General features: G+C 33.7%; 1 long non-coding RNA gene and 1 pseudogene across 1 annotated transcript; one reads left to right on the top strand and one right to left on the bottom strand.

The window, feature by feature from the left end:
• Positions 1-1,940: 1,940 nt before the first annotated feature.
• Positions 1,941-8,255, bottom strand: LOC140965888 (protein NEDD1-like; annotated as a pseudogene).
• A 3,701-nt stretch (positions 8,256-11,956) lies between these two features.
• LOC140965882 (uncharacterized) lies at positions 11,957-13,394 on the top strand. The gene is made up of 2 exons (XR_012173166.1): positions 11,957-12,822; positions 13,294-13,394. It is a non-coding gene; the product is annotated as an uncharacterized lncRNA (long non-coding RNA).
• Positions 13,395-13,932: the final 538 nt, after the last annotated feature.

Raw genomic sequence — 13,932 nt, 5'->3', positions numbered from 1 at the left:
ATAATTGAATTATGAGTTTTATATAAATTTTATGCGCAACTTTTGTAGTTTCTACAATTATAAGACTAAAAATATAGTTTCTACGATAATTATCTTCGATCAACAATGTCGCAAGATAGACTAAATGGGCTAACTATGTTGTCGATTGAGAAAGAAATGGTCTGACAATTGGATTACACAGATTTGATAAATATTTTCGTCTCTAAAAAACTAGACGAGTAGTATTTATGTAGTTATTTTAAATATTTATTAAGTTGTTATTGATGTAATATTTTGGTTTTGATATATTTATGTATTTATTATTATATTTGTTATTTGGAAATTGAATTTTATATTTATTATTGCAACAAGAGGGCCCATTTTTATTTTTTGTTTCAGGCCTCATTCAACACAGATACAGCTATGATCTTAAGGTCATCTTATTTGATTTTCTACATGTTTGATTGACAGGGTAATTCTGTGAATTTTGTCATTGTGTTCTATGCTGTAATTTTTGTCGGTGAATATGGTTGATTTGTCGGTTTCTTAAGGTTTATAAATCATTGCATCATCTTCATTAGTTTTGTAACCGGAAAATAGATCAAACTAACTCTCTCCATTTTCCACCCATTATTTTCTCTCATTGCAACTTCCTTTATTCTTTGTTCTGTAATTTATTTCTGCATGGTAATAAATATATAGATATTATAATACCAAATACATCGATAACTTTAATTTTCATCATCTTATTTTATCCAAATTCGTTAATAAATTATTTTTAAAATAAGATCATACAATTTATAAGAATAAAATCTTATAAGTTGTTATAAATAAATTTAATCAGACATCTACAACATAATTAAAAATAACATCTAATAGGAATGTACTATGCGTAAAAAAAATATTTTAAATGATTTTCATCATTTAAATTATATGATTATTTAAAAATTTGAAAGTTTAGATAAAGTAATTTTAATCATGGGAAATAGTAATTTGGGGAAAAAAAATTGGTATGACAAGTTTTGCTGCTTTAGGTCAAAATCTTTATAAGATGGTATAGATTCCTGACTTGAGGTTAAGATGTTTGGAAAATTTTGAAAATGTTATTGCTTATCAATTTATATCTTATCGTAAATGATTATTTATTTGATAAATCTGAATCAATTAAAATTGTGCATAATTTATCCGGGTAGATATTTTTAAAAAGGTTGCCGTTTATTTTGGGCTTTCCAATTGTATCTCTCATAATTCAATTCATAAACAATGTGGGCTTTTTTGAATGAGTTTTGGGCCACACGGACTACTGAGCCGTTATCTACAGGATAGAAACCTATATCTAATTACAAAATACAAACCCATCCATTGCAATAAAACTCAACACTACTCGACCTTGCTTTCCACGAAAAAAGCATTAACAAATGTGTGAGGAAAGAGGTTAAAATGGAACCTTGATGACAGGATCAAAATTAGGGATCTAATCGAGTCGAGTCGAACTCTTGAATGTTTGAGCTTGGTTCGTTTATAATCGAGCCGAGCTCGAACTTTATTTAACGAATATATGCATGGCTCACGAGCTTATTCAAGCCTTTATCGAGCCTAAAAAAGCTTAATAAATATAAATTATACATTTAAATTTTCATTAAATTAATTAAAAAATAAATTATATATTTAAAGAAAAATATATTATTCTTATTAAAATTTGTAAATTTATTATAATAAATAAATTTAATAGATTTTTCTATATATTTCATAAATAATATGCAAAATCAATAAATCAAATATCAAAATTATTATTTTTTCATCTAAAATATTACTCATGAACTTACCAACGAACATGTTCACGAGCTAACGAGTCGAGTACTGTAAAGCTTGAGTTTGGTTTGTTTATCTTAACGAACCTCATTAAACGAGCTCAAACGAGCTTTTATCAAATCGAGCTTCAAATAACTCACAAACGGTTTGGTTCGTTTACATCCCTAATCAAAATGTTCACAGTAACCGATGAAGCATCTGTGTTTCCTTTCGAAGTGATTGAAGTTCTTTTATTATCTCTGCCTGATTTTCCAAGATCCAGTTCATGGCCCTTGACGTCTCCATCTGCACATTAGATTTGAATATTAGAAACAGTCACGTGCATGAATACAAAAAAGAATGTCAGGTGAGTACCTCCTGCATATGGAATTGCCGAAGTATTTCTATATGAAGATTTCGCGTGTCTTCATTGATAGATTTCTGAAACGACGCGAATGTTTCTTCAAGCGCGTGTTGAAAGAGCTGAAGAGTAAAAGAGGCTCCGGGCTGCATGTCAGATTGCAAAGGAGCTCTCTGTAACTGTGACGTTCCATCCTGCAAAAATTTTGCATAAACCGGATAAGAACTAAATAAACATTAAACTCGGGTTTTTGTAATGATGCAGCTTTTTGAACATCAGCAGTATGCATGCTGAGTAACAGCAAACTATAAACTTTAACCATAAATCAGACCCCAAATATTCTTATTAGGTAAGGGAATCACAGTAAAAGCATAGATGATAAATAGTAAAAAATAAATGAGCAAAACTAAAAGAATAAGATAAAATGCAATGTTTGACTATTTCTTACTTTCGGAGTTGCGAGGACATCAGCTCCTGAGGCAGATGGGATCTCGGACCTCGACAACAGGCTATTGAGAAGTTCTTCCCTAGTTTCTGCTCCAGTTTTCTTAGATTTTGGCGAAGCCACTGAAAAGGAAGACGCATCACTGAAGAATGGTGAAGCTACTATTCTCGCGGCATAACTGGAGAATCTTTTAGGAAGAGACAAAGCGGGACCAAGAGTATCAAGGTTAGTCTGCCCTGTATTGCTTTTTGTACCTAGAGGAGAGAGAACAGCTTCAGAAGATCCAGAAGGATCTTGACTGGAGGTCTCTCTGACACGTAAATTGACCAGGCTCAAGCCTGATGTTAAACTACTTGTACTGTGATTTGTGAGAAGACTATCTTGTGATCCAGACGTTAATCCTGATGTTGAATTGCAGGATGTCAGCACTGAAAAGCGAGAAGGCAAGTCGATAGATCTACGATGGTGAATGATTTTGTCTGCTAATCTCTCGCCACCCCAAGCTTCAGGTGGAGTAATGGAAGAAGAATCATTGATAAGAGTAGATGTCAGGGTCGATGTCAACTGTGAGAAAGTAGAACCGACGTCATCCTGCAAGAGCTCAAATTGTATCAAAACACATCATTGAAGACGAGACGTTCGAAAAAGTTAGTAATTTTAATCGAGGACGATTAAAGTACCTGCCTATGTTATAAAATGACTAACGGAGGAAAAAAGGACCAAACCAAATCTTTAGCATTTGGACAGTCAGTGAACATCAAAATCATCCACGTGTACATAGAAGAAATATTAAGTTATTTTTTTAGGGTGAATAACCATCGCCACCCTGAGGTTGAATTGCCAATATACAAATCTGGGTTTACATATAAGATAGCACTAGATCTTTTTTTCCTTTGGTCTCTCCTTACAGGTGGAAACGCTTTATTCCCCCAAGAACAGCTATATATATACCAATGAAGTTTATAAAAGTGCTCAATGTGGTCTCTTTACCATTTTATATGTCGAATTGGAAATATTTTATTTTCAAATCAACATAAAGCATGTTGAAAGGGTCCAGAACCAAAAAGAGAACACTCAACAAAGTATCTGGTGATTCTGACCACTTAAATTCACATAACTACTATTTTTCTATAACTGTTCAGTTTTTCCATGTTATGTATGCAAATTATATGTTCGCAACCGTCGCAAGAGAAGCCAAATTTTGCCAATTTCAGTCAAAAAATCTCATAAAAGAATTTTAATTCTTCATCGCCCAATGATGAGTATTTAAACAAACTAGGACTTCATCGCAATTACTAATTACCCGGACCGCGACAACGTTTACAGGCCACAAATAGATATCAAAAGAACAGAATCGCCGAGACTGGCCAAATACCTGTTTGGATGCCAAGTTAGATTTCCAATCAAAAATTGGATGGTTGTCATTGGCCCCTTCCTCCGAAAAACCATACCTCCTAGAAGGAAACAGAAAAGACGTTTTTTTTATCCAAATCTTTCTTTGAACCATCATGTTTATCCCACAATTTATCAAGTGAAGGTGTAACTGGTTGAACTTCCACTAGAGGAGAAAACACCTCCATATCATCTTTGAAATTATAATTTCAAGGTGCAAGCAATCTAGCCAAAGATCCAACTGTTAAGACGCTGCTTCGAAGAGGTGTTTCCTCCAAAGAAGATAAGCTAGGCGCATTTGATGTGGACATTGAATTGAATGATGATGCCCTAGAAGCGAGTGGGTCAGGCTTAAGGATTGAGTCCCCAACATCACCAGCCAGAAGAACAGTTTCATTTGTACAATTACTTTCATTAACGCTAACACATTTTGACCTCTGTCAGCATAGATTTGTAACAGCCTGACAAAGACCGAACCACTTTAATGAAGTTGCTTGCAGATTATTATAAAGATAAGCATCGGCATTTCAAGTTTTCGACAGTTCAAACCATCATATACAAGCCTAAGTTCAAAACTAAATGAGATTGGCCAAGAAAATTTAAAGTGAAGAGACATGATAATAGATATTTTCTGGTGTCAACAACTGAAATACTAAAATTGATAATCATCAGACCTCATGGTGGCAATGTGCACCGATCTACACCCGTAAAACCTGCTATTAACTAGCAGAAATCAATTTGTGTCACTCAACAAGTGATGAAACAAGAGGATGAACAGCAATAACATAATGACAGTGATTGTCAATGCATACATTAAGGTACTAAACAGAGATCTGCATATAAGAAAATGTTCAAACATGTTTATAAAATGAGAATTACCTCAGAACTTCCATATGCATGGAGAACAGTTATCGGCTGCGGCTTCCCACGGACATCATAGAATACAACCTGGCCAGTGCTTGTACCGGCCACCAAGGTTAAGCCATCATCAGTGAATGCCAGGGAAGAAAAAGGTGCATCGTAAGGGATACAAGAAGTTGGCTTCCTGGAACTCGAGTCAAAAGTGTACAACTTCATATCTAGACCAACACTAGCAATTACCTGTCAAATTGGCAAAGTCAAATCAAAACAAGATACATATATTAGGCATATGATCACCGCAAAGAGTTTCAATGCAATGAAGAAAATGACATAAGCCAACATGCAAATAAATTTACGCGGGTTGATTAAAAAAGACCTTGTCATTGGATGGAGAAAAACTAACTCCAGAAGTTGGTGCAAAATGTTGCCTCAACCAAGAAACATGTAAAGAGCAGCACAATTTTCTGAATATCTTAGAAAATTAATTGGACAAGAAATGAAGAAAATTGAACCCAAAAAATATCTTACAATGTATAGTCCATTCAACGAGACATTTAAAATGAAAATTAGATAATTAATAATAGAGTACAACTAAAAAATGATTTCCAAGTTCTTATGTGAAAAAAAAGAGTATAAGAATAGAAAGGATATTTACAAGAATGAAAACATCATAATACTCCTTTTAGATGTGTTGTAGTCAAAATATAACAAAAGTACGGGCCAACAAACTGCTTAAAAATTATCATGCAACAAAATTTGAATGTTCGAATCACAGAAAGATCATGCTAATCCTGAGCATATCTATGACACTATGACACAAGGAAGGCGATCAGAAAAGTTTTTTTTTTCTATCAGAAGATGGCAGAGCAAGAAAAGATGAATTGAGGAGGTAGAAAGCATCAGGAACTGACACAAATTAATGATCTGAATAATATGGTAACAAGAGGAAGAAGAGCCCCAACCGAGTGGATGACGCATTTATTCATGTGATTGTAAAGGTGCAAGTGTCCTCATGATAAAGCAACATGGCTCTACAACTTGAGAGAATTATAGAAGGTTCAATATGAATATAGTTGGCACAAGCAGGCTCTCCAGCAATACTTCTGTAGGAGATAATAACCTTTAATCTGAAAAATGAAGGCCCAAGGATAAATACAGTAGAAGGAAAAAAATTGTTCAGCAATTCCGAGAATACAAAATACCAAAAGAGTCCCAGGGCACAAACCAATTAAAGAAGTCGATACAAATAAAATTAGCTGTTAGTAATTTAGAACAAACACATAAGAGACGACACATTCACAAATGAAAGAATGATGTGCTCTTAGAACAAAAAAGTGCAAATCTCTGCTGACATAAACATTTTTTTTTTTTTGAGTACACAAACAATTATTCATACAAAAAGTATTGTAAGCCAGGTCTTACTGTGTGTAATGTGTTCATTGCACTGTTTTCTCTCGATCCAAAGCCATTACACTTTCCTTTCGAAAGCATAGATCCATGAGAAACTTCCGGGTTAGTGTTGTCCGAAGCCAGATGCAGGTCTTTCTCATATCTAAGCTAAGCCAAGAGGGTTCTTTTAATTGGAAAGCAATGTAGTGTAACATTAGAAAAGTAAACCCCCTCCACATTCATTGACAAACTAAATTAGTAACTTCAATTCCTTAAATACTCACAATTTCTTTTCCGATGGATCCCATATGTCCTTGACTACTAACAGGCGAGTTATCGTAAAAATGAACCGATGACTGTTGACTGGGTAACACATAATGCCGAAAGTAGACAACGGACACGTCGGTGGTAAAAAAGCCAGAAACTTTCTTATCAAATAAACAATATTTAGAAGACACGAATTTTTTTGGTCTATATTGTAGAACCTTATCATATTCTAATGACAAATAGGCAATCGATCGAGATTAGCTTGAGCAGTTCATATAGCATACCAGCAGAAAAGTATAACTTCCTTGCCAAAACAGAAATGAACCATCTAATTATCTTATCTAGACAAAATGCATTGCTATAATGCAAACCTTTGGGGTGCGACCGGTTGTGTCCCACAGGTGGATGGAACCATCATCGCCAGCTGTGACCAAAAGGTGCCTGCTCATCCTAGAATAATCAAGTGAGCCCAAAACCTGATCTTGCAATTTTCAGGATAAAAGAAGTTAAAATAGAACATATTATATATGTGCATACATATGAATAGCATACATTTCGAAGCACTGTTGCTTTAACAGAAGATCTTAGAATAACAAAATCAACCTGTCCATTTGGGTCCCTGAGTTCAGCAGCTTTTGTACTAGAAGAAAGGCTATGAAGTATGAGATCTCCATTACGACTAACAGAAGCTATATGTTCATCTTTGCAGTTGTACATTACCCCTGTTATAATATCACGATGGCCTTTCAACCGTCTGACACATTTGTTATTCTGTAAATCCCATATTCTAACAACCTGACCAGTTCCAGCAGAGCAAAGATAGCGAGATCCTTTGTTGCTAAAGCTTAAAGTTGATATGGACTCTGAAGGCTGTTTAAACAGAAAAGGAAAAGATGAAAGAAAGTCAAGTAGATATTTGAAGAGAAGACAGCACATATTTAAATAAACCAACTCAACTCAAGCTCGCATGTTGTGACTTCCAAGTCATTAAAGAGTCATGTCAAATTCCTTTTAAGTTTATATCAGGTTCTAATCCACCACCCAGTTAAGTATTTTATCTCCCGCTACCTTGGCAGGCCATTGATGATCATTTCATGCCTAATACGCCTCCAACATACACTGGATACCTGAACTTACTGTCAATACAAAAACTAACGTAGTAACTTACTCTACAGCAGCTGCCATCTTATTGGTGTCAATGGAAAGAACTTAACTGATGCCGTAAAACCTCAATAACATGTTAAAATTACATTCGACATCCACAAAGCATCCCCTGACCTCCAGTTTTTGCAATTAATTTTACGAACGAAAATGATAACCTTCGTAAATAACAAAAAGTACCTCGACAGTTTCACCAACAGTCCACAACCTTTTCCCATTTTTCCTCCACAGAGATATTTTACCATCCTCTCCCGCGGTCGCCAACACCAAATCTACAAACCAAAACAAACAGAACAAATATAAACCAAAATAACTAAAAACTCAAAAAACATTCACTCTTAACTGGAAAAAAAAAAGCATTTGTTTACGGGAAAAAAATGTACTGACTGTTGTGATTCCACTTAACCGAATTCACTCGGAAGGTCGGAGAAGGAGAATGGGTGAGAACGCAAGGGTTTTGAGGCTCCACCGATATGTCGAATAGCTTAATGGTGTCTCCACCGGTCGCCGCTAGTAGCAATTTCACGGATCCCGAAGAATTCATGTATTGATTAATTTTAGGAAATTGAAGAAGAAATTGTGATTTATGCTAGCTTTTCTCTGTGTGATGAATTTGCCAGAGAGATTCAAATTCCAGAGCGCCATTTAAACATTTATTTATTATTTATATTATTTATTTTTTCAAAAATTCCTATTCTTTTAAAATATATCAAAATTATTAATTTGGGAGAAAAATTTCCAAGCCATTATCGGTGGTCCATGGGGAATTGGTGGCTATTCGAGACGGATTACGGGTAATCCAAGAACGAGAATTAAAGATACATGAGATCACAGTTGATTCTCTTGTAACGGTGCAAGCAGTCGCCAACTCAGCTGAGTATTTCAGTTATACTGGTGCAATTGCATTGGATATCAAGAGGTTCTTGGACGGACAACATAATATCAATCTGAGTCATGTTGAGAATATTGTTGCACACAACCTTGCTTTTTTTGTTATTTCTTTTCAATCCCCTTTTTGTTTGGGGTCCTCGGAATTTTCTTTTTTAGTTGGTAGACTTTTTAATAAACAAAATTATTATTTCATAATAAATTTACAAGTTTTACCGTCAAAAAACTTTATTTAATAATATATAAGAGATTCTTAAAATGAATTTTAAACTTCAATCAAATTTTTTATATAAAAAAATGTATCTTCGTTAATAGACAATCCACCATGAAGCTCAAAAGAGATTAATACAGGTCCATAAACAAAGGCCCAAAAGGCAAAAACTTTTAGCCCAACTGAACTGAACTACTCCCTCTAAAGAAATGATCCAACGGCCCAAATAATTTAACTTCTGGGAGTTACATGCCAAAATATCATATTCGGGTCGCCCGGATGATAAACTGGAATCATTTTTTAGCGCACAAAAAATAGAATCAGATTTAATAGAATCGTCGCCCGTCGGGCCCAATCCAGATCCGACAAAAAAATCTAATTCGGATCCGATCTTTGATTCGATAATTAGAAGTAATAATAGTCGATATATTATATTATTTTTCCCAAATCATGTTGTACACCCAGTTTGTAATAAAAACTTGTGTGAGACGGTCTCACGGGTCATATTTTGTGAGACGGATCTCTTATTTGGGTCATCCATGAAAAATATTACTTTTTATGCTAAGAGTATTATTTTTTTATCATGAATATCGGTAGGGTTGACTCATCTCACAGATAAAGATTCGTGAGATCGTCTCACAAGAGACCTACTCAGTTTGTAATGGGATTTTTTTAATAGAAAATTAAATAAATCTGTAAATGGATATAGTATTCTCTCATAAACGAAGTTAGAACTCGAATATGACGCGAGCTGCCGTCATCGACGCCTTCACTCGCAACACAAGATTGACCTAATTTCTCGTCGAATAAATTTGATTTTGTTCGATCTAATTGTCAATATTCTATCTTTTATTTCGCTAAATAGAGGATATAAATATGTGTATTTGAGGGAAGAATAATCTTTATTTCGATTGATGGAAAATGGAATAATTTGTATGTATGCTGACAACTAAAAAGAAAAAGTGGCATTCGAATTAGCCATTTAACCAATTCGTATGAAATAGGTTAGCTTTTGGTAGCACATTTTGGCTGGAGATAATAAATACTNTATATATATAAGGGAATATAACGTGAGTTTTATATTCATGGGAATAATAAGAGTGGTAGGCTCAAATATAAGAATCCGATACCTATAAGTTTCCAACATTTCATGTTATTAAATGATTAATATATGTGTTTTAGATTTTAATGAAAAACTTTAACGACGACAAACTTTTGTTTATCGATTCCATTTCGAGAGCATGGGACAGTTGGAATATTTATCATCCTACAAATGAACAATTAACGTGGCATGCAATATTCATTTTTTTATGTAATTTAATATATTAAAATATTGTTTGGCGACACGTAAGACGAGATTCATAAAATGGTCGTTAATTTGAATTTGTTCATGGTTTTATAAAACCATGGACATATTATTACGGGTTTTTAAAACCGTAGGTTTTATCAACGGATAACCTAAATTGTCGTTATTTTAGAGATGGTTTAAAGAAACTCGTCGTGAAATTTACTAACGGAGACGTTTTAAAAAAAATCGTCGCTAGTCGCCTATATATATCCCTCCCTTCATTTTTCAGCGATTTTTGCTTTTCTCGTCTAGTATGGACAAGTTTTTACCTCTGTTTTTTTCCCCCAAATTTTATACATTTTAATTACTCTAACTTGTGTTTTTGCCTAATATTGCAGATCTGATACACGACTTCAACTTTATAAGTTCACACTTCAATCATATTTTTTATCGTATACATAGTTTTATTGTTAACTAATAGATTTTTATATGAAAATATTGTATGTTAGATTATTTAATTTATTGTACTAATTAATTGTACGTTAGATATAACTAGTATGGATATATGTATGTGTTATAGTATTAAAATTATAAATAATATTATTTTGTATAAAAAAATTTAGTTATTTTTTAAAACATATTTAACGACGGAATATTAAAACCGTCGCTATTTTTTTAAACTATTTTATATTGAAAAAATAATTAAATTAGAGATTTTTTTTTTCCAAAATTTGAAGCAAAACTAGTCGATAATAGTTTACCATCAGCCATTTTGGCAACATTTTTTTTCTGAAAACTGTGGCAAATTTAGAGACGGTTGGTTTAATAATATAATTCAAAACATCGCTAATTGAAGTCGTCGTTTTTTTTTTTTTGGGTAGTGTAGCTAGATATGATCATTATCTATGGATAAGTTGAATAAAACAAAGACGAGCAACTAACAAGTGCATCATTATTCACACCAAAAGGTGAGTTAAAAATAAATATTGGCCCTTAAAATTCAAGGTATCATTTATCATGTCAACTCTCCATTTGAGTACTTGAGAATAATATAAACATTGACATGGAATGTTGGATTTCCAACTTTCAACTAGCTTTGCCAATATCTTTGACAAGGCAACAAGGAACAAATTTAACCGTTAATTTGTTGATGCTTCCCCCACGACCTTGCATTACCCATTTTAAAAGTTATATCATGATCGATTTAAAATATTTGATTATTTTTTTTGAAGATATAATTTCATATTTACATAGTACATATCTCAAAGTATTTTTCTCACCGGATTTCGCAGATATCAGTTAAACAATTTTTATATAGAATAAGTTTCTTACTATTTCTGAGATGGTCTCACGGATTTATAAATATAAGATAAGTTGATCTGATCCATAACTATCATGAAAAATAATATTTTGACATAAAAATAATATTTTTTTATGAGTTGAATCAGGTGTGAGATCTATCTCACAATATTGATATGTGAGACCATATCACGTAAACGTTGTTTTATATTTCAATCACACTCATCCTCTTTCTCCCCTCCTATTTCAAAAAACTATCTCAATCAGCCAAAGAAAATTGGCCTGAAAAATTAGTTAAATTTTTAAAAATAAATATTTGTCGCACAAAGTGTAACCTTCCTTCATTAATCTAAAAACAAGCAACATATTTTTTTTTTGAGTTAGACAAATTAATGTTAGAACTGAGTCTCGTACTTGAGATGTCATCACGAACTTGAAACATTGGTGTCATATAAACTACAAGATATCGACACAACAAACTTTTTTTTTGAGTGATCGGCGCAACATGCGAGCTCTTGATTTCGATAAATGTCGAAATTATTATTAATACTTTATAAAATTTTGACTAAGAAACTAATAATACATAAATAGTCGTTGTATCTTAATGCAAAGTGGCTGGCAGCCATTGTGAAACAAAAGGAAAAGAACATGCGTATGGTAGGAACAAGCCCCTTGATTCCGCATTCATCGAATTTAGAAAAAAGTTTAGATGCATAATTAATTTACATCTTCAACTCGAAGTGCCGTTTATGCCAAACTGATAAATGGATAGCCGATGATATGACGGCGCATGTTACTTCATTTTCCAGTATCGTATTCGACGGTTCATGTTTCTTGACACTGACGCACTTCCTCTTCCTCTCAATTTTCTCTCTTACAGACCAAGATTTCAAGGACAAACAAAAATATTCTTGATTCTCGATTGATTTATATTTCTGATGCGATCGTCTTCTGATTGAGTTTTACTTCAATATGTGAACCTTCAACTGTGTTCTTCGCTCGACAACTTCAATTCTCAACCGTCCAAGCTGCAGCCTTTACCTTTTCTTTTCACTTTCCATATATTCCCCTTTATTTTTTTCCCACTTCCCCCCATCACCAATCTCTCTCGGTAGATTCTCAACTCCCCCATTTCATTTTCTTCATTCCTTTCCCCAAGCCAAGAATCTCTTTTCCCTCTCGCGGATTCCTTCTCTTTTCATCTTTCTTTCCCTCAAAACTTAGCTTTATTATGGATGATGCCATTCTCCTCTTCTCTCTCTCTCTCTCCTTCATTGTCTTCTTCTTCTTCTTCTTCTACTTCTTCACCATCTTCTTCTTCTCGTGTCCTTTGTATTCTTCATCTCTCTTAGTCCTTTTCACCGTTTGGGAACCTCCCTTTTGGACTACTCGAATACCGCGGGAAGCCTTCTTTTATATATAAATTTCCATCCATCTTGGCCCCATGCCATCTTCAGAAATCAACCAAATCTCTCAACCGTGTATTTATGGTACGTCTTATTGCTTAGTTTGATAGAAAATGTTGTGTTTTAGCGTTTTAGGTGTTACCCATTAGATAACTTTGGCGTACTTGTAGTTTTTTTGTGCAAAGTTCGCGTCTTTTCGTATTTCATTTGATGCCCTTTTCATGGTATTGTTTTTCATTGTAAATTTTATTGTTCTGCCGTTTGGCATTTTGGTTGATTTCCCTTATGATTTTGGCTATCTTATAGTCATGTTTAGTAGATTTTTACTTTTGAATATCGTGTTGATGTTTGTATGGTTGGTATTTGGACAATCTTAATATTATTGCGTAGAATCATGCTGCAACATGCAATTGAGCTGACCGAATATGTGATAGAGAATTTGCATCTTCATTGATGCTCAAATGACAGTCATGCTTGAGTTTTAATTAATTAAATAATTATGTGTTCTTCTATGTATGAGTGTGATGATATGAGGTAATTATTGGGTTTAAGCAGGTCATGCTCTTTCTTCTCATACAGAGAGGAAGTCAAGGTTTATGAAATGGCTAAGCAAATTTTTCAAGAGCGGCGCTGACAATCGGGGAGTAACGGCCGGTGGACAGCAACCTCAGTTTCTTGGGGACGAAAATATGGTCTGGCGTGCCCCGATTAGATCCTTGGTATTAATTTTTTTATCTGTTCGATTGACTTGAAAAAAAATCTACGAGGAAACTGAAACATTTTTCTACAGCGTGGCAATAAGTTCTTAATGTGAAGCTTAGTTTGGTGGTTACTGGTTAGCATATGTGGAAATTCATGTTAATGGTTAATGATATGGACAGGAATTATTTCAGTTGAAAGTTGAAGAGTTTCCTCACATTGATCTAAGTATTGATATTCATTTTTATTTCACTTCAATTTTTCAACAAGTTGCATTCCCACATCATTAAAGGATTTATCAGACGAGTTCTTTTAACTTATGCCAATAATCAACCTCAATTTTTAGGCCTCTTACATCACGAGATTGAATGAGTAAAGAAAGGCTAGAATCATGCATCTTTTTATTGAAATATTTGTAAATAGATTTTTTGTTTAACCATAACTGATACCTGCATGTTAGCCCAACTATCATCAATCGTATTTAATCTGCTCTCA

The sequence above is a fragment of the Primulina huaijiensis genome, unplaced genomic scaffold (genome assembly GCF_012295235.1).
Source record: "Primulina huaijiensis isolate GDHJ02 unplaced genomic scaffold, ASM1229523v2 scaffold15321_ERROPOS2750371+, whole genome shotgun sequence".
Taxonomy (NCBI): domain Eukaryota; kingdom Viridiplantae; phylum Streptophyta; class Magnoliopsida; order Lamiales; family Gesneriaceae; genus Primulina; species Primulina huaijiensis.
The sequence above is the reverse complement of the archived record's forward strand: the minus strand, read 5'-3'. Positions and strand labels throughout refer to the sequence as shown.